The sequence below is a fragment of the Pelodiscus sinensis genome, chromosome 2, assembly GCF_052426305.1.
Source record: "Pelodiscus sinensis isolate ZL-2025 chromosome 2, ASM5242630v1, whole genome shotgun sequence".
NCBI lineage: Eukaryota > Metazoa > Chordata > Testudines > Trionychidae > Pelodiscus > Pelodiscus sinensis.
The window spans coordinates 36,567,715-36,586,219 of NC_143053.1; the positions used below are offsets into that span (position 1 = coordinate 36,567,715).

The 18,505-nt window shown below is 44.9% G+C and overlaps 1 protein-coding gene across 2 annotated transcripts in view; it reads left to right on the forward strand.

Annotated features, from left to right (window-relative positions):
* The first annotated feature begins 1,248 nt into the window (after positions 1-1,248).
* NCALD (neurocalcin delta) overlaps positions 1,249-18,505 on the forward strand; it is a 96,163-nt gene continuing 78,906 nt past the window's right edge. Inside the window, exon 1 of one of the 2 annotated variants that reach the window (XM_075920262.2) lies at positions 1,249-1,481. The gene's annotated coding sequence lies outside the window, so the exon portion shown is untranslated. The remainder of the gene's footprint in view (positions 1,482-18,505) is intronic. The other variant, XM_006122405.4, reaches the window with a different exon arrangement.

The window sequence follows — 18,505 nt, forward strand, 5'->3', positions numbered from 1 at the left end:
CAGGACCTCTTCTGCACACAGCTGGCTCTGCTCTTTCAGCTCCCTGTTTGCTCAGAGAGAGCCAGAACAATCCCCACTTACAACCTGTCAGTCAGGCTGAGCTGGAGTGTTGACTGCTTTCCATTGTCTCTGGGGTCTGTCAGTCTCATGAACCCTTCCCCTTCTGAAGCTGGTAAACCAAAAAACTCCCACAGAGTTTTAGTAAGGGTAACAGTCCCCTTACATTAGCATGCCCCAACTTTTGATACTATTTGTGTGTGTGTGTGTGTGTGTGTGTGTGTGTGTGTGTGTCTTAATCTGCTCTTATGCACTGATGGTCCATCTTCCTTCCTTCAGATGAGCATAACAATAATTCCTTATTGGACCCCTCTTTCCTTGCCACTTACTAAAGGAGAAATCCTCTTGCTCCCTTGACCCCCTTTGTGCAGCAGCTACAAAGCTGTGCATGCCTGGCGATCCATAGACAGGAGGAAAGTGGCAATCTGAGTAGAGGAGCTGATTTTTAGATGCTCTACAACTGCAAGAAAATCGGGATCTTGTGTCTTAAAATAGGGCTCCAGAAAGTGGGTAAAGACTGGATCAACGTGTTTAAGGCTTTGAGGGGGAGGGGGCAGTTTGCTTCCAGAGCAGTGGGGGGCGGGGCAGGAGAGGCTGCATGTCTCTTCTCCAAACAATGTGCTTGGAGTAGATGAAGGACGAAGACTGGGGTGGACGGGGGGGGGGGGGGAAGGGTCCAGTCTCCCAGTTGTTCGGCTGTTGGCGGGGAGCGCAGCTGGGGGCCGGCAGCTGGTCTCATTCAGACTCGTGCACGGCTGATTAGCCACGCTGCCTGTCCCGAGGAGCTAGGCAGCGCCCGGCCGGCGAGGCTGCCCCCGGGCACTTGCCGTGGCTGTGAAGAGAAGCCCCGCTGCGGGCGCGCGCTGTCCAGCGAGGCGGATTCCCCCACCGCGCTGCGTGGGGCGCTCTGTGAACTCACACCCGAGACGTTCCCACGTGCTGGGTGGGAGGGGGGGGGCATCCCAGCGAGGCTTGGGGAAGGAGGGTTTGTGTGTGTAAGTCACGTGCCTTTTCCTAACGGGACATGAGCCCCCCCAGCCCAGGGAAGGGGGCACCAAGTGCTCCCTGCAGCGGACTGAGCCGAGCCCGGCGTGTTTGGGTTGCCAGGGCGCCGGGCGGGGTCAGATGCGCACACAGGATGACAGATGACCTATTGAAATAATTTCAGAGCCGCGCTGCGGTTGCTACGACAACCAATGCTCTCTTGGCTTTCATCTGGCCATGTGACAGTGACTTTGACGTCAGCTGGAGGCAGAGTCTGTGGCTTAGTCCCCACAGCCAAAGGCTTGGGAGAATCTGGTGGATGCTGGACTTACCCCTCTGCTGCCGCCGCTGCTGTTTGCCAGGGGCTGCCGGGGCATGGGCTACTGACGCCTCGAGCTTCCACCGGGGCAGGCTGCCGGGCTGCTGTATGTTCTAACCAGGTAACCCTGCGACACACGCGGGCGGCGCGGGTTTCTTTCCCCTGGGCTCTTTCGGCTTCAAGTTTGCCGTGAGGAGCAACTACAGGCAATTGCAAAGCAGCCTCCGGCTACTAATGCTGTGTGCAGCCAGCAACGTTACATTTGGATGAATGGCCCGTCGAGGGGAAATAGAGCATAGGCAGTAAGTAGTTCTTGCTTGATGCTTTAAACCACTAGCAATATAGAGGAACATCAGACAGAGATTCCCTCCTGGCGTACACAAAATCAGTTTCGTTAGAAATCTTGTCGGTGTAGGCATCAGCTTTGTGTGTTGTTGGAATTTTTAATTGTGGTCTTGTTCAATCAAACCGAGAGAGTTTGTTACTTTGTTGTAATTCCCCATGTGTCTGACAAGCCAGCATTAGTCCGGGATAGAGAGAGGAGCAATATGCTACCAGACTCCAAAAGTTTGAGTTCTCTTTTAAATCATCCTTCATTTGTGCATGCTCCCAGCACACGTTTCAATCGTACAACGTTAAAGTATTTTATCAGGGCCTTGGGGCATGTCATAAATTGACCGTATAATGTTTATGGAGGAAAGGGTCAACAGCTTCCTGCAAAATAATCTGAAATATGCCAAGATAATTGTAATGTATGATCCTACCCCTTTTCTCCTCCACACATGCGCATACAGAGTTTTTCTTTTCTATTTCTCTTTGTGGGGTGAAGTGTGGTTAGATTAGCTAAAAAAAGAAGTGCAGCCTGAACAATGCAGTACTAATTGGAGTGAAAAGTAAAATGTTACACTGACAGGTTTTTTTTCTGAACATTTTTTCAAAAGTTACATTTCTTGAAAGGAATTTGTCAGCAAATGCAGAATTCATCCCTTCTTAAAAGTTTTCAGTCTTTGGCCACATTAGTGTGTGGGTGTATATATAGTATTATTTCTAAAAATAGGTCACAGATGAAACTGTGTGTTTTCTTTCCTGGAAAAATATATTTGATAATTCTAGTGTGTCTATGTACCACCATTCCCTATCTAACAATAAAACCTTTGTTTTGATTATATACTTTTTTAAAACCTGTCTCTCTGCTGAAGCGCTCATGGAACTGTGCAACAATTTATAATGTAAATGTACGACGAAAGATAGCTGAGTATGTAATTTTCTCTAAGTATGGTAGCATTAATTAATTGTTTTTAAAAGTGAACAAGAACTGAAAGCATGTCTAGACTTGTCTTTTCGTAATACATTTGCTTACCCAGAACATCAGAAATAAACACATCTAAAATCTTAAGACAGTTGTACTTGATATTAAATCTATATTTTGCAGTTTAAATCTTCTGTCAAAAAAATTCAATACTTCCAAGATCTATATTTTTAAACTTAATTTTTAATCTAGTGGTGAAGCATCAGATATTATGTACACTCTACTTTTTTATTTAAGCACATTTTAATTAAGATCTATCATGTTGTAACTACTCAAATGGTTAATCATATTAACTTCATGATCACGTAAGATTTTAAATGAAAATTTGTTTCTCCTTCAAGAGAATAAGAGTAGTATTAGAATCTTATTCTGTCAGTTGTCCTGTTGCTCTAGATTGTGAACCCAGTGCACAGGTGAGCCATTTGTACTGTTAGTAACTGATCACCATATATCCACCAAATATCAGTGGGGTAGCCGTGTTAGTCTGGATCTGCAAAAGTGACAAGGAGTCCTGTGGCACCTTATAGACTAAGAGATGTATTGGAGCATAAGCTTTTGTGGGCAAAGATGCATGTCATTTGACGAAGTGGGTCTTTGCCCACGAAAGCTTATGCTCCAATACATCTCTTAGTCTATAAGGTGCCACAAGACTCCATGTCGCATATATCCATCAAGTATCAGGAGAAATTACAAAAATCAGGCTCACTGATATCAAGGAAACTTACTCATTCAGTAAGGTACCACACAACAAGTAAAGGCGGAATCCAACCTTAAATGTTTAAAAGCACATATATTGCCTCATTGTTAATGACAGGTCAGAACCTGAAAGTAATTATGTATACCAGTCAATTACTTATTTGCATTGAGAGAGGCAATAAATTATTTATATTCACATTTTCAGGATCTGTCCCATGTGTGTAAACCATTATCTATCAAGCTTCATTTATTGTTTAACTAGTGCCACACAAAGAATGCTGAGGCACAAGCACATAACTTATGGCAGGGGTTCTCAAACTTTGTGATACCGTGACTCCCCCTCCCCCCAAGTTGCTTGCGATCCCCCAGGGGGTCGGGACCCACAGTTTGAGAAACAATGACTTATGGTATTAATAAAATATCCCATAGATTATATTGTTTAATATCCTCAGAAATGCCTGTTAGGTGAAAAATAACTCATGTAGTGGTTGGCCATGTGCCATTCATTAAAAATCACAAAGTGTTCCACATTTTAAAGATATGTTTTGCTTTAGTAATATCAAGTGTTAATAAAAGGATTAGTTTGATATATGGAAGGACAACAAACAGTTCCCCATTTGATCAAAATGGTTCTAGCAATGTTATTGCAAAAGGTTTGAAGAACAAGATTATTGATTAACCTGAGTGAACGAAATGTTGTCCAACTCTGAAAGGTGATGAAATTGTCTTTCATTGACTTAAATGGGATCTAAAGACACTCATTCCATCTCAGAGTTGAGTCCCATGTGAATATCAGAAGAATGCCTTGTGTTTTTATCTACTGCTAAGAATTTAACAGAGTAAGTTGGCTGTTTGATGGGCTGACCTTGAGTTCAATGTGCAGAAACTGAAAAATGCACATGTCTGTGTTTCAGTTGAAATGAGAGAGATGCCCAATGATAAAGGTCCCTAAGGTTATGCACAGCTCCCAGGGACAGTTTATTTTAAGTCTACTTAATCCTGTGTGTTATGAAGCATTTTTCAGTCTAACACTTGATATATCACCTTCTGAGTTAATAATTTAGAATTTGATTTCTCAACTTTTTCCATGTGATGACCCCATGTTACCGCACTGACTTGGCGAGGGAGTGGGAGGGTGACCTTCAGGGTTCCCCTCCTATCTAGTCTCAGAAGAAGGTGGTTGAGATATTTGTGGAGATATGACATTAAAATGTAAACTTCTGCTTTGAAAACCACAAATCTTTCTTACAGTGAATTGCTTACACCCTTAGGTGACATTACATTCTCATTTGGCTGTATGGGGATTGCCACATGTAACTCCCATTAGTCTTAATAAGAGTTACACATGCCAATCCCTTACACACATCAGGAGAATATCCCTTCATACAGTCTTGTCTCTTTATCCATAAAGAAGAGCGAACTGATTGGTGATTACTGTAGAATCAGAGTACTTCACCTTAAGAAAGATCTTGGCTAAAAATGGAATATAAAGCTCATTGCAAAACTGAATTCTACTAATAAAATTATAAACCATGCTCAAATTTTTGATAGATTCACTCTAGAAGTAGCTCTGCTTTTCAGTGTGTTGTACTTTGATCTGCATGAGTTTGATGAACAATGACAATCTGAATCTAGGCTAGAAAAATAAAAGCCAATTCTTTCCAACAGTGTAAACTGTCTTTTAATAAATGCTTCCTACATGTAATACTCTGAATCTTCTTACATGAATCTGAAAATCTTTCAAGCATGCCGATTCTGCTGGCATTTTAAGGGCCCAATGTTCCACTCTGTTACACCACCATAAAACTAATGTAACTGCATTGTAATCAGTGGAATCACACCATGGGAAAACCAGTGGAGCAGAAGGCCCTTAAATCTTTTTTTTTTCCAGAAGTTAATTTCAACCCTGGTAAAAGTAATTTAATCATGATCATATGTCTCACCCACACTGGCAACAAACAGTTAAAGTGACAACTGAGTAACAGGGGAGATTTAGCCTTTTAATCAAGAGTTGCCTTTTTAACTAACCCCAGATGCCATGTGTATGATATTGGGAAGGCAAAGTAAATGATTACTCCATGGTTTGTACCAAGTTCAAATACAAAAGCCAATTTCTGTAATGTTTTCGGTATTCACATTTCAAAAGGAACCATTTGCAACAAAATGAAATCAGTGCAGACAACTACAGTCTGATAACAGTTAAAAATAGTGTTTTGGCTCCACTCTTACTGCTGTTAAATTTATCTTCTTAAATAGCAGGGAGGAAAAATTGAGGTTTGAGAAACAGTAATTTTGTGATTATTTTACATGGATTGAATTGTTCTGTCATCAAATTTGCATTTCAGTCAGCATTACAGTATGGAAATATAATTAGAAACTGAAGTTCAAAACACTAAATGCAACATTTTTCCTAATGAGAGCACAGAAAAGAAGCTGTTTTTGTTAAAACTGTAGATGATGGTGAAATCCTATATTTGGAAAATATGAATATATAGTTGTAGAGTTCCTTTCATTTCTGTGGTCTCAACTCTCCTTTTGACTTTCTGCTGAACTTCATTTTTTGTGAGATTTACTTCCACAAAAACATTTAAACATTTAAAACAAAAGTGCTCAGTCCCTGTGCTGTAGGATTTCAGCCTGACACTGCTGTGAGTGAATATTTTTCAACCACAAAATAACACTGAGATAATGTTAAGAATCTGACTTACACCCAAAATAGACAGGAAGCTTGTCGCGTGAACTGAAATGTTGCCTTTAATCTGCCTCAGCAGCAATGCCATAAAATGACCTGATATCAGGAATCCTCAACAACATCTAGTTCCAGGGTGGGCAATAAAATGGTGGTGGTTCACCAGGGTTAGCCTCTGGTGGCAGCCACCACTTTATTTAACTGCACCTCCGCAGGTACCAGGGATCGCCGCTCCTGTTGGCCGCAGATCACCACGCGTGATCCGTGGCAAACGGGAGCTGAGATCTCCCATACCTGCGGAGGCGCTGGTAAATATAGTGGTGGGTGCCTGGCTAACCATGGCATGCTGGATCCAGCTCGTGGGCCATTATTTGCCCACCCCAATCTAGTTAGTGGGATAAGTAAAGAACCGAGTTCCAGGCTTACCTTAGTAGGGGTTTGCTGCTGCAAGTTTAAGATTTATTAGTGTATATTAACAATGTTGAAAGATTGTAATTGCATGAGTGTCATGGATTTCAATCGCTGAAGTTATTGAAACTCCTGGTGTTCTTCTCAAGATCATGCCGGTACTAACCAGAAATGAAAACATGCGCCTTTTGAAATACTAAAGGTTCATAGTATCTTTAGATCTGGATTCATGTTGATAGCTCTTCTCATCATTTTGGAGTGTGATTCAAGGGCCAGATCCTGCCTACCACTTCAGTGGCTGGTAGGCAGTCTGATGTACAGTAGGCATGTAAGGCTATGTCTACACTCGCAGCTTCTTGTGTCAGAAGTATGCAAATAAGGTTCAGCGTGGAATATCGAACCGCCATTTTTGCAGAAGAGGCTCTTGCTCCAGAAGGAGCTGTATGCACTGCCCCTTCTTGTGCAAGAAAAACCCTCTTGCACAATGCCGTTATGCCAATTATTTTCAGGAATAACGGCATTGCGCAAGAGGGTTTTTCTTGCGCAAGAAGGGGCAGCGTAGATAGCTCCTTCTGGCACAAGAGCCTCTTCTGCACAAATGGCGGTTCATTAGGTATGCAAATGAGGCTCAGCGATATTCCACGCTTAGCCTCATTTGCATACTTCTGGCGCAAGAAGCCGCAAGTGTAGACATAGCCTAATAGTATAGTCAATTAACCGATAATCAAAAGCTTATAGGTTAATGCTATAGACTACACGCATTTCCCCCCTCCCACCACTTGCCAGTAAATTTTTTAGCAGGGTGGCCAGCAGCCCAGCTCATTCCTGACTTGCACTGGGTCCTGGATCTACCCCCGCTGTGGCTCTGCATTTAAAATGTATTAAGAGCCAGGTGGGCCGGCAGCCCGGCTCAGTTCCGGCTCATGCCAGGTCTGGGAGCTCAGACCTCTGCCCCTGGACAGGAGCTGCCCACAGACTATAGAATAGTCGACTAACTGATAAAAATTCATGAGGTTAATCAACTATCCAATTAACCGATATTTAACATCCCTAATGCACAGCAGCACTGTAGGACTCTCTCCAGGGGAGGGTGTGTGTTCAGAATTTGGGAGAATATATTCAGTGCACAGATGCTCTGCAGACACCATTCACCTTTGCTTCACAGAAATTCCCTGTCCTTCGCCAGTGGGGGCTTTAGAACTGGGGCAGGGGTGGGACAGAAGAATAGAAAGGGTTCCTGTGGATCAGTGGCAGTGTGGATAATGGACAAGCTAGCTCCATGTACGTATATTGAGCCCCGTGCTTGGTGACACTTCTGCAGCTATGGAGTGTCCTGAGGAATGGGATTTTGCTCCTCTGACAGCCATGGGACACCTTTCCATCCTGACTGTGTCCAGCCCATATATTTCAGCATGGCATAGGGGAGGGAATTTGCATCCTAGTTATTTAGAGCAATGCATGTGCTATAATCCAGATTGATTGCATTACACTTAATAAGTAATCACAGCATAAGCCTTTGTGTGTACTGGGAAAGAGTTTTCATTACCAGTAAATGGCCCTACTGTCTGTAGAGGCTTCATGGCAGTGGTGCACAGAGAGTTTTGGGAATGCAAGCACAATGCACAGCCCCTTTTTGTCCACTCTCAGGCCAGGTCTACGCTGGGAGAGAAATTCAATATAAAATACGCAACTCCGACTATGAGAATTGCATAGCTGGAGTTGACATACTTTAAACCGAGTTTCTGGGAAGGCCCCACTGCAGGAAGTTGATAGGGAAGTCAACAGGAGAGTTTCTCCTTACTTCTTGCAACCTCATGGAGCATGGGAGTCAATGCTGAGGGCACACTAATTGGATTGAGCAGGTCCTTACTAGACTCGCTAAATCAAACCCCAGAAGATCAATCTCTGGAGTGTGAATCTCTGTATAAGTATAGACAAGTATAGGCCTCAGTTTGGCATAGAGGGGAGTGCTTACTGGGCCTGAACTTAGGTGGATTTGGATGGGAGGCAGGGAGCGGCTGAAGTCCCTATTCAGTCCATGGAGAAGTTCGCTTTGTAAGTGCATGGAATATAGGATTGTACATATTCCTGCAGGTTTCAACACGTGACATCTTTGATTAATCTTTAACTCCAGGACAGCCCTGAAGGTTTGGTAACCTTAAACCAGATTCAATTTATGATTAAAACATTTGATATATTAGTCATCAGTATTCCATCTAAGCTTTTCCAACCATGAGCAGAGTGAGTTTTGACTTGTGCACCAATATTGAGGTCATTTGTGCTGGTTTGGATGTGTGCTACCGAGGCACCCAATTTATTAACACATGCACATTTCTGGATCAGAACTCCCCCACCCCCTGCCATGCAGCATGCACCATTCCCAGATGCCAGAGCAGACCCTGCCACTCATCCCCCCTTCCCCCCCATGCGTAAGGTCCTGTTCCTGGCTCCAGCCACCAGAACGGGTCCATGCCCCCTGCCACGTGGCAGTCCCGGCCACCAGTGCAAGTACACATCTTAGTGGGAACTATGCTAATCATTAGGCTTACTTGGATTTTAAATGTCTGTAACTACTGTTTAATTTTTTAATATCACAGTAGAGTTCTATTAAGTAAAATGTTGAGGGCTGTAGGCACTTTTGCAAACTGTACCTGCTGTGTTTACTAGGGTATTCTATGGGCCTTCTGAATCCCATGTGGAGAACAAAGCTGTTTGGCAAATACAGGAAAACAAAAGGCTTCTGCAACTAGTAAAATTTTGTAACTTTTGCTGTCCTCAAATTTAAAAATAGTTTTAAAAATTGTTTGTCTTTTCAAAGATACATAAAATAGAAATGCTAGCGCTTTTTTGGGCTGAATGAGCACACAAGCAGATGCTGCTGAAGAATCAAGTTTGTCTTTAAAGGCTTCAAGATGACTCTCATAAGAGTGGCGCTTGAAAGAAAGGAAGATTTAAGTATCCAGAAGGGTTTGTTAGAAAGCATATAAGATAATTTAAGTGCTAGCACTCATGTTGCAAAGAATTTTAATGCAGAAATATTTAAAAATGAACTTGTATGAGTCCCTCAGTTACTAAGGGCATTAGAATAAATCAATTGTTCCTAGTTAATTCAGACTTCATGTGTAGCTCTTTCAAAGTTGCTAACACATAGTGGCACCCTTGCAGTCATTTAAATTGTGACACAATCCTGAAAATGTTTCATCCTGAAGGAAATACACTGCTTGTGTTTGTTTGTTTTAAAATATTCCTGATGGCCAACTTGAAAATGTTGGAGTGTGTGTTGAGCATGAAGCTATTTATTTCTACAACTCATTTATGCCTGTTATCAAAGCATTATTCTTGTTTCAAATGGCAGCATGTGAGAAATTCTCTAGCTTTGCCCCTTTTGTAAGCACAGGTCCAATTACTTTTCTATTATACATTTGAGAGAGTCTGTGCATCAGTCTGACTGTGTCCATCTGTCTGTGAGTCTGTTTGTTCAAGAACGCCTGCTAAATGGTAAGAGGTAGGACTACCAAATTTGGTGTGTAGCTTCCACTTATGATAACTCAAAGAAAGGCAAGGGTTTGGTTGTGCCAGAACAATGGGATGTGTGTGGATAGGGTTGCCAGATGGTTGAAACAAAAATACAGAACACTTGCCCTTCCCCCCCCCCAAAAAAAAAATCACTCAGAAAAAATTCTGTTGAAGAAAAAAAAAGGGGGGAGACCAAAGTTGTTGAGCAAAAAAAAAAAAATTTTAATATAACAGCATGTTCCCTTTAAGAGTAAGTGCAGTGATAGGAACAGGGGAGCAGTTGAGCACTAAGACCCAAGGGAGTCATTGCTTCTCCTTGGTCTTTTTGCTGGCAGCCATTTTGTACTGGCAACCTTGCAGAACCAGGTAAGCATGGGATTGGAGGGCTGGGGGTATTGTGGGCCGGGGGCGGTTGGGGGGAGGAAGCCAGGCGCTGAGTGTTTGTAGGGTTGCCAGGTGCCTGGCATTTTTGCCTCCTGGCTGGGGGAAAAAATCAGAAAATACTGGACATCTTAGGTGTCCGGTATTTTCTGAATTTTTTTTCCAGACAGGAGGCGAAAATACTGGACTGTCCGGCTAAATACCAGACACCTGGCAACCCTATGCATGGAACGCGATTGTTTCTCATCAAATGGAAAGGAGGGATCTGCTAGCAGGGACAGTAATACTCCTGGATGGTCACAGGGAAGCAGCAAGCATGGGGGACAGTTATATCTCCAGACTGACCAAAGTGGGCAGTAAAAAGCAGCTGCTAGCCAGGCACCGTGGCTTCCACCAGGCCAACTCTGTGCAGCAGCTGCCATCTCGGCAGCGCAACCTCTGCTCCCTGGGCCCAGCCCTGGGGAGCAGCTGCTGGCCAGGCAGCATGGCCCTGTCCTGGCAGCCACTCACACCTCCTGTCCTGAGTCCCTCCTCACCCCCCCCAACTTTGACTCCTGAACCCCTCACACCCTTAAGCCCCTGTCTAGAAGGACTTAAGCAACCCCAAGTAAATATTCTTGTGCAATTACAATTCCACATCGAGTTGCCAGGTGTCTGGTTTTGAACCGGACAGTCCAGTATTTGAGCTTTTTGTTTGGGAAACAAATTGACAAAATATAAATGTCCAGGAAATTTTCTAAATAAGATGTAATGTAGATTGTGATGTAATGTTAAGTGCGTCCAGTATTTTTGTTGAAACCATCTGGCAACCCTAATTCCACAGAGATGTCTGCTGTCTATCAAGTTTTCTGTTCACAACTGTTTTATGTGTGAGTCTATATGTATAAACCCACACTGATCCTGCTAATGTACTAACAGTTCATTTGCATCCTTGCTGAACTTTCCCATAGGTATTTGCACTGTGGTGCATGAAGAGAGTACAGAAATAATTCCAAGCCAGCTATAAATCTTAGAAGCCGCCTCTGGTCTGCTCCTTGCATATATGTTATCATGGAGGTCTGAACTTAAGAGATGTGAGAACTCTCAATGCCTGCTGACCTCAGCTAAATGCTAAGAATGTCACAATATTGTAAGGACTTGCTGTTTCATTCTGGTATGCTGGAGGGCTTTTGTATCCTACAATCCCAAAATATGGGCACAGTGTACATCCCTTCTAATTCTGACAGCGTGATAGAGTTGTCCAGTTATTGGCTTATCCAAGAATTACCTGACTAGTGAATTGTTCCGAAGAAAGTTCTTACAGCAGGCAGTATCGAAAGCTGATTATCCACCAGGAGCCCCTGAGTCTTTTTCTGAGTCATTGCTTCTGGGATAGAATTGTCTGTAATGAAAGCATGGCCTGTATTGTTTGTTCCTTGATGTATATCTGTATAATTAACTATATTAAAACCAGGGCAGCCAACAACGCAGGTCCGGGGGGGAGGGAGGGAGGAGGAAGGCAAGCGACTCAGGCCTTGCCCCCTCCCGGAAGGGCCTTGGGTTGAAGGTGTAGGGATGAGGGCTAGCTTCCCCCAGCCAGCTCTTCAGCACCACCCAGGGCTCCAGTGGTGATTTAAAGGGTCCAAGGCTCCGGCCATTGCTACTGCAATGGCAGTAACCAAGATCCTGGGACCCTTTTAAATTGCTGGGCCCCAGGGCAGCTGCCTAACCCAGACCCCCACTGGCAGAGCTGATTAAAACACTGCTATTAAATCATCTGCTACCAAATGGTTCTTATAGTTCTGTATCAGTGACCTCTCCTCTTTATTTACCATTCCCTCCGTGTTTGTCTTCTCTAAACCTTATCAGTGATTTTGTTTTCTGCCAAGTCATTTGATTAAAAACTATCCCATAATGCATAGCCAAGAATCAATCCTGGCAGGATCCCATTAGATATACACTTGCTTGAAGATGATTCTCCATTTACAGTTTCATCATAAGACCAATTGGCTAGACAGCTTTCTGTCCACATAATGTGTACAATTTTGTTTTTGGTACTGTTCTAGTTTTTTAATCAAAATATTATGTGGTTCTAAGTCAAATGCTTTACAGAGATTTAAACATATTGTATCAATGCTCTTACCTCTATTAATCACACCTGTAATATCATAAAATATAAATATATATCAGTATAGTTTGACCAGATCTATTTTCCATAAACCCATATTGACTGGCATTAATTGCATTACCTCCCTCTTCAGTTATTTGAGTCTCGTATCATTTGCTTTATTTTTTTGCTCAGAATTGGTGTCAGGCAAATGAGCCTATAATTAACAATGTTGTCATCTTCGATCCTTTTTAAATACTGGCACAGCATTAGGTTTCTTTCAATGTTCCAGGAGTTATTGGAAATCAATAGTAATAGTCTGGTGAGCTCTTCGTTAGCTCCTCTGCTAGCTTTAAAAAAAAAAAAAATCTTGAGTGAAGGTTACTCATACCCACTCTATTTTTTTTAAATTTCCAACTTCAGGAGCTGATGTTTAATATCCTTCTCAGCTACTGTTGGGTATAAGAGCTCAAGTTCACCCTCCATTCTGATAGGCTACGTCTACACTATGAGTTTTCTTGGAAAAAATATGCTAATGAGGGACTCATTTGCTTGAGTCATGATCTCATTTGCATATTTTCTGCTGATCCGTTTTTGTGCTGGGGTTTTTGCGCAAAAACAAGCAGTGTGGACATTTCCTTTTTGCACCAAAACCCCCTTTTTCTACAAGACTGGTAAAACCTCCTTTTTTGGGGCATAAGGATCTTGCGGAAAAAGAGGATTTTGCACAAAAAGGAAACATCCACACTGCTTGTTTTTGTGCAAAAACAGATTGGCAGAAAATATGCAAATGAGATCACAAATCATGCAAATGAGTCCCTCGTTAGCATATTTTTTGCTGAGAAAACTCGTAGTGTAGACGTAGTCATATTGGAGGGCATCTTTCCTGGGTTATAACTTCTTCTGTGCTAAAGGTTTTCCCCTCCCTTCACACAATAAGGAAGGAGTGAGGCGTCTCCTGTCTGGATTGAGGAAGATCTTTCCTCCTCCTCTCTCATTACCCCCACCCCCAGCCTCTAGCAATCAGGGGAAGGAGCTCCCAACTCATGTAATAGACCAGAGATGGCGGATTCCTTGCCTACCAACTCACAAAGTTTAGCTAAACACAACAATCCTGGCATTGCTTGGTGCCCCATTCCCTAAGCATATTCATTATATTGTAATGCTTGGGACCGTTCCAGGGTGTGCAGCCTCACACTGGGATTGGGGTGAAGTGTGTGAGCTGCAGGATGAGGAACTGCAGTACCTCAATACATACTCTTCCTCTTCTGGCTTCCCTAGAGCAACTCCACAACATGGAACTTTCCTTTTGCTTGCAGCCTTTCCTCTCTGGCAGGGTGGCCTGCTTTGCTGGCTGCAAAGAAATCCCCAAAGATCACCTGCACTTTCTTGTGGTAAAAGTGCCCACGGATATTAGAATTGTGAAAAAGTTGCTATCTGCCACAAATCTACCGGTGGGGTTTATACAAACTGACAGAATGCTTGGGAATTTGGTAGCAAATGCCGGTGAGAGTTCAAGAAATATCAGTGAACCTGGGTGGAAGGAGGTCTTTTTAAAAATTTATTAATAAAAGTTCAGGATGCAAGAGTCTTATGTGAATTCTGAAGTCTTTGTTGGAAAACTTACTTTTGCAGTCCAGTCCAGACCAATGACTGTGAGTTGGCCTATAAAGGTGCCTGTAAAGGTATGTGCACCTCTCAATGTGCCCATGTAATATATAAGATTGTTTGGGCAAACCATATTAATTAAAGAACAAAATTCTTTTTAAATGAAGGTGATGTGTGTGGCTCTTCACTCACCATTTAGTCAACCCTTCATTAAGCACTGGAGTCTTTGTGGGAAAACTCTGCTTCACATTATTAAAAAAATCTCAATTAAATGCAAATTTTAGTTAGTAATTAACGGTCACAGCTTCTAACATGCCATTATTAAAATGCACATTGTTTTTGGTACAATTCAGCAAAATGCTCCATTGTGATTTGAGTAGAAAATTGCAAACTTAAGCAGTGCATGGTTGCATAGTCGTGAACATGAGGAACAGTTGCAAAATGGTGAAAATGTATTAATATTATAAAGGGCTGTAGCATTTCCCAAACTGGCATTCATTCCTTTTGTTCACTAAGTTTTCCTGTGCTTATACAGTTTTTTCCCCATTATTCACATCTTGTCCAAAATAACACTTTTAGCAAAAGGAATTGCTTGAACTTGAAGATGAGGGGAACACACAGTGAAATTGGACAGCTGTATGTCTGTGTCAGTGTAAAGGCAAATTCTGTACTCTTCTTTGAGTTTTAATTGGAGATAATGAAATAAGCAGCCATTCTTAGTATTTTGTGCAATGTAATTTTCATATCTCCAGAATAAGCTCAATAGTTCGCATTTGGATTTTCCATGGCTACACTGACATTTTGCATTCACAGCTATAATTGCTCTAACTCCAAAAATTATATAACATATATGTAAGTAACTTCTTTTCCAAATGGAACCTTTCACATGTGTGAATGGTTTCTAGCTCCAGAAAGGATGTACTTTCTGTACACTGTATGAGTCTGCACTGGGGGATCATATCGCCCCTTAGCATTTGTAGTTGGCTAGTGCCATGGCTTCCTGATGGCATGAAACAATTAGGGATGGAGAGAAATAATGGGAAAGAAACATAACCATGGAGCCAGGTCTTTGATGACTGGATCTTAGTGAAACATTACAGCAGTGTGGGCAAGGCCACCACTTCCCACAGCTTCCACTGGTTGGAAACAGAAACTGCAGCCACTGGGAGCTGCAGGGCTTTGTGTGTATAGATATTCAAAGTTAACAAACTGTCTGGCATCAGCTAACCCACAGGCCGGATGTTCCTCAGCCCTGCTTTAGCCCCTAGAGTAGTTGTGCATGTCATGGACAGGAGTAGACGTAGCCATATTACACTAGGCTCCAGCCATCCTTGTCAGCTAGCTATGCTGGAGGAGGCCAAGGAAATCCAAAGATGATCCAAAAATGAAAAAACCGAGTACCTTACTGGTGGCTTCCCACCTCCATGTATAAAGGATCTCCCTTTGTTAATGCTGTGTTGACTTGGAAGAATTGATTCACTCATCACTAGGGTATGACCCACAGTCAAAAGTGAGACTGCAGCAGGTGTAGACACAACTGAGCTAGCTTTGGTCTAGCTAGCTCAAATAGTGCCAGCGGCCTTGCCAGAGGCTAATCACTCCAGGGCTTACTCAGGACCCTGAGTGGACTTCTGTAGCTTCACTGCTATTGTTTTCAAGCTAGCCTGATCAAAGCTCAGGTGTGTTTATGGTACCACAGTCACACCTCTGGCTGAAGTATAGATGTGTCCTTGCATTAAAAGAAAAGATTCCTGCTGAATGTGATGATTTGGTAGATTAGAAAGGCCAACCCATCGCCATCACTCACACCTCCCACTTGCCACTGTGGAATCACCATACTAGTGGCCAACCAAGCCCAGGGTTAGTCTCAGGTTCACTGTAGTGGCAGAAAGAGGCATAACTCACACCCATGTGCAACTCAGGGGAAAGAGCAGGGAGTGGTACTCCTAGTCTAATCTCCCTCTGGGTATGTCCACACTATAGAGTTTTGTCAGAAAAACGGCCGTTTTTCTGACACAACCTGTATTACGTCCACACTGCAATCACATTCTTCCAAAAGTAAATCGAAAGAATAGAGGGTTTCTTCCGGCATTGGTAATCCTCCTTCCACGAGGAAGAAGCCTTTTTCCAAAAGAGCTCTTTCAGAAAAAGGCATATGTGGACGGGGAGGAGGGATTTTTTTTCAAAAGAAGAGGCCTCCAGGAAATAACACAGGTGCCCTGGTGGACACTCCATCCAAATTAATCAGGACTCTATAGTTCCTGTCTCCTGACCCCTCTTAAAGATGCAAGCATCCTGGGCATCCTGGACAAGGCTTGTGGCAAGAAGCTGGCCTGAGAGCAGCACCTCACCACATGGCTGTCCCTGCCACGGGCCTTGCCAGCCACGGCAGAGCCTCAAGCTCCCCGCAAGCCCCTTGGCCCTCACAGGGAGCAGCTCCAGGGGGACCAAGAGGTGTGCACCCTCCTGGTCTGGAGCAGAGATCCTGTCCCTCCTCGAGCTGTGGGACGAGGAGGACACCTTGCAGGATCTCCGCTCCAAGCGCCAAAACGCAGAAATATTTGAGCGTATTGCTGAGTCCCCGGCAGAGCGCAGACACTCACCCTGGATCTTGGAACAGGTCTGGAGTAAGGTGAAAGAGCTCCATCAGGGATATGTCCGGGCCAGAAAGCGCAGCTCACACTCAAGGGCAGGACCCTACACCTGCCCCTATTACCAGGAGCTGCACCAAATCCTGGGTGGTGGGGAAATGTCTTCTCCCCCCATCATTGTGGACTCCAGCTCGAGACCCCTGTCATTGCCCAGCCAAAGGTCATGGTGGAGGAGGAGCAGGAGGACCAGGGTCAGCTGGAGAAGACGGATACCGTCACCATGTCCCTGGAGCCAGTGCCGGTCAGCCAGGATGTCTCCCAGGCCTCAGCGCCTGCCGGGGAGAGATCTTCATGTGAGCGTTCTCAGTTTGTCACACACACAGGGTGGGGGAGGCGGGCACACAGGGAGGGGTGCGAGTGTTGCCCAGGCTGCTAGGGCTGGACATCATGCTGCGGTCCATGCACGTGCAACCACATGCTGTGTTAGTGTGTGGTACGCAGATGCAACAGGCAGTCCCTGAGCATGGGTGGGATCCTGCCGCCAGGTTCAGGGGAGGCCACACACGTCCAGCCATGAGGACCCCCCCCCCCCCCCAGCACCTACCATGGCTGGAAGCAGGCTAGCCAGAAGGGTGCAGGCACGACCCCAGACACCCCAAGGAGTGCCGCAGATGGGCATGCCTACACATGCAAGGCACCACCCGTTCCCGCGGGCAGCGCTATGAGCTGCAAGTGTGTGTGCAGACACCATAAAGGGCCAGGCTGCTCCTGGCTCCTCTGTCACCCAGGGAGGGATCCCACTGTGGCCGGACACTTCCCTTGCCTGCTTGTCTGTGGGGGGAGGGAGAGATTGGGAAGTGGGCAGCATGGTCCCTTGGGCACCTCAGGGCCCCTGTGAGGCAGGACCTGCTGTGCAGGCCACATGTGGCCTTGCTCCTGGGATCTCCCCATTCTCTGGCCCAAGGACTGTTGGTCGCTGCTCACTGAGGAGTACACGGCCTCTAGGACAGTGACTACATGGATGACTGACCACCTCTCCCTCATTGTGTTCTCCACAGTGAGCCACGCCACCACAGCCAGCCGCCAGTGTCCGGGGGACCCAAATGCGCCCCAGGGTCCAGGAAGACCTCATGCACCAGCATGTCAGCGTCCTGTGTAACATGCAGCAGACCCTGGCACAGAAGATACGCGATGATGCTGAGTGGCGGAACCGGGACCAGCTCATGCAGCAGTGTGACGTGAGTGCCGTCATGTCGCACATGATGACTCACCCACCTGTTGCCGCTGCTCCTGGCTTCCACCCTCCTGCCCCCCTGCTTTGCCCATTCCCCCTCCGCATGCCCCCTATGTAATGCCTCTGCCCCCTCCTCTAGCAATGCCCATGCCCCCTCTCCCTATCCCCCCTCCTGTGGTCCCTGGACCCATCTGACCCCAACTCTGATGAGATATTCCACACCTGATGTGGACTATCTAGCCACCCCCCCCCCTCCAGGTTATGAGCCCCTCTCCCCCTCCATGTTATGAGCCCCTCTCCCCCTGCACACCTTTTTTAATGTAATATAGATAAAGACTTCTTTTTGTTACAAATCAAACAGGTGTCTTTATTCTGAGGTCAGGAAAGTGGAGAAGAGAGGGGTTGTGGTGGGGAAGGGATAGGGCTGCAGGGGAGAGTTACTGGGGTGCTTGAGAACCTCTCCTTTAGGGCCTCCTAGATCCACACCCCGGCCTGATGGGCCTGGCGGCTGGCAGCTGTCCATGGCTGCTGGAAGGCTTGTCCCTTGCTGCCAGCGTCTCCCCCTACCCCAAGAGGAAGGCCACCCCCTTCCTCTCCACAATGTTGTGGAGAATACAACATGCTGCG